Raw genomic sequence first — 3,448 nt, 5'->3', positions numbered from 1 at the left:
TACTCGTAAGATAAAGCACTTTAATGTCATGAAGTAAAATCTTTTTTTTAATTATTTTTACTATAAATTGCAAACTCACTGGAATTGTAGACAGGCAAATATACCTCAAGCACATTTGTCTCAAAAGTAGTCACACAAGCATACAACAGTATTTGTATGGGTGCAACAAGGTTCACAAATTCATCCATTCATCCATCCATCCATGGGGGAGTGGTGGCGCAGAGGTTAGAAGATGGGCTTGTGATCGGAAAGTCTCAGGTCCAACTCCCGGTACCATCAACATTAAAATGTGGGTGGAATAGGTGGAACACCCACACCTCCTTCCACCCTCATTCACCCCACCCTGAGCCCCAGAGCAAGGCCCTTAACCCCCACCATCTGCTCCCTAAACAGATCTCTCTTGAAAATGATTTCTCGTGGCTCATTGAAACTATCTGTATAAATAAAGGGTAAATGAAAAAAAAAAATCTTCTACTGCTTTTCTGTAAACGGGTTGTGGAGGCAACAGCTCCAGGAGAAAGCCAGACATCCCTTTTCCCAGTGACACTTTTTCATTCATTCTGAGGGACTTGGAGGCTTTCCCAGGCCAGAGGAGATACACAATCTCTCCAGAGACGACAGAAATCTTCCCTGAAGCCTCCTACAAATGGAACGTGCCAGGACAACCTTTAAAGGGAGGTTTACCAGGAGGCATCCTAATGAGATGCCCGAACCACCTCAACTGATTCCTTTCAATGAGGAAGTGCAGTGGCTAAGCCCAGCCACTGTGTGACGAAAACTCATTTTGTCCACTTGGATCCAGAATCTTGCTTCTTTTGCTCTTTTGCTTGGTCATGACTCATGACCATAGGTGAGGGTTGGAATGTTGACAGACTGGTAAGTCTGCTTTGCCTTTCGACTCAGCTCTTTCTTCACCACCACAGACCAAAGCAATGCCCTCATTAATGAGGAAGAGGCCCCAATCCGTTGATCCATCTCCCACTCCATTCTACCATCACTCATAAACAATATGCCCAAAGACTTGAACTCCTCCAACTGAGGGAAACACTCTCTCCTGATCCAGATGGGGCATTTCATCACATTCATACAGCTTGTCACAAATGGTACTACAAAAGTCAAAAATGCATAAATAGTTTTTCAAATGTACACATTTCAAAATTCACATTTTTTTTATTTATTAAGAATGTTGTCAAATGACCTCATAACATCACAGAACTTTTACTACACTCTTGTTCTTTTTAGGGAAAATTGGCAACATTAGAATACACTCCATCCATCCATCCATCCATCCATCCATCCATTATTTTCCGCTTATTCCGAAGTCGGGTCGCTGGTGCAGCAGCTTGAGCAGGGAGGTCCAGTCATCTCTTTCCACAGCCACCTCTTCCAGCTCTTCTGGGAGGATTCCAAGGCGTTCCCAGGCCAACCGAGAGACATAGACTCTCCAGTGTGTCCTGTGTCTTCCCTGGGGTCGCCTCCCAGTCGGACATGCCTGAAGCACCTCCCTAGGGAGGCATCCAGGGGGCATTCTTAGCAGATGCCTGAACCACCTCAACTGGTTCCTCTCCATGTGAAGGAGCAGCGGTTCTACGCTGAGTCTTTCCCAGATAACTGAACTCCTCACTCTATCTCTAAGGAGAGTCCAAATACCCTGCGGAGAAAAGTCATTTCAACCGCCTGTATCCACGATCTCATTCTTTCGGTCACTACCCAGAACTCATGACCATAGATGAGGGTAGGAACATAGACCGACTGGTAAACAGAGAACTTTGCCTTAAAGGTCAACTCTCTCTTCACCAAAATGGACCGATACAGAGTCCGCAAGACTGCAGATGTTGCACCAATCCATCAGTCAATCTCACGCTCCATTCTTCCCTCACTCGTGAACAAAACCCCGAGTTACTTGAACTCCTCCACTTGTGGCAGAACCTCACCCTCAACCTGAAGAAAGCAATCCACCCTTTTCTGGTTGAGAACTATGGCCTCAAATTTTGAGGTGCTGATTCTCATCCCAGCCGCTTCACACTCAGCTGTGAACCACTTCAGTGAGAGCTGAAGATCACAGCACAATGACACCAACAGGACCACATTATCTGCAAAGAGTAGAGATGGAATCCTGAAGCCACCGAACCAGATTCCCTCCGCCCCTGGCTGCACCAAGAAATTCTGTTCATAAAAGTTATGAACAGAATCGGTGACAACAGGCAGCCTTGGCGGAGTCCAACTCCCACCATGAAGGGGTCCGACTTACTACCGGCAATGCGAACCAAACTCTCGCACCACTTGTATAGGGACTGAACAGCCCGTAATGGCGAGCCCCCAATCCCATACTCACGGAGCACCCCTCACAGTGTGCCCCGAGAAACACGGTCAAATGCCTTCTCCAAGTCCACAAAACACATGTAGACTGGATGGGCAAACTCCCATGACACCTCGAGGACCCTAGTGAGGGTAAAGAGCTGATCCAGTGTTCCACGGCCAGGACAGAACCTACATTGTTCCTCCTGGATCTGAGGTTCAACCAATGATCAGACTCACTTCTCCGGTACCCCTGAATAGACCTTACCAGGGAGGCGTCCCCTTTTTTGAAGAGGGGAACCACCACCCCAGTCTGCCAATCCAGTGGCATTGCCCCCAATGTCCACGCAACGTTGCAAAGGTGTGTTAACTAAGACATCCCCACAACATCCAGAGCCATAAGGAAATCAGGATGAATTTCATCCACTCCTGGAGCCCTGCTGCCTCAGAACGTTTTAATTACCTCGGTGACCTCAGCCACAGTTAAGGACAGATCAACCCAAAAGTCCCCTGACTCAGCATCCTCCATGAAAGATGTGCTGGTGGGACTGAGAAGATCAGAGAAGTATTCCTTCCACCTCCCGAATACAATACACTATTAACACAAATTTGAATCTTATATTTATTTTATCATAAAATAATACATTCTTCTCAGTTTTGTCTTTTATATTTACTTCTATCCCTATACTTTCAATTTTACATTAGCCCACTAGGTGGTGCTCCGTTTTTATAGCTGAGAGTTTTAGGAGAAAAAAAATTGAGACCTAGATCAACATAACATAGAAGCAGGACCATCTATAAACCAGATGCATCTCGTCCGACAAAATTATTTTATTTTATTTTTTCTTTTCAATGTAAAGTGCAAAACTTACTTGTAATGTGCACAGATAAACATTTATTCTGAAATAACTGTTTCACACTTGTGAAAGTTGCATAATTGAAAAAATGAAAAACATCAACATTAATTATTAGAGAAATTTATGAAAAAAATAAAACAACACAAACACATATTGTTGAAACGAAGATACAGTAGATATACAAACCGTATGTTCTAACTTGCTTGTGTTTCCTTTTTACTTCTTGTACCTGAATTAGTGAAGAAACCTTCAACTTGTGTGGAGACTGGCTGTCCTTCAGGCATGGACTGCCT

General features: G+C 44.6%; 1 protein-coding gene across 1 annotated transcript in view; it reads right to left on the bottom strand.

Moving 5' to 3' along the window:
• The window catches only part of tdrd7b (tudor domain containing 7 b), an 80,864-nt gene that overhangs the window by 42,844 nt on the left and 34,572 nt on the right, over positions 1–3,448 (bottom strand). The gene's annotated exons all lie outside the window — the stretch shown is intronic.

Source organism: Nematolebias whitei, chromosome 1 (assembly GCF_014905685.2).
Source record: "Nematolebias whitei isolate Nwh7 chromosome 1, NemWhi1, whole genome shotgun sequence".
NCBI classification, from domain to species: domain Eukaryota; kingdom Metazoa; phylum Chordata; class Actinopteri; order Cyprinodontiformes; family Rivulidae; genus Nematolebias; species Nematolebias whitei.
This window is presented reverse-complemented; position numbering and strand designations above follow the sequence as displayed.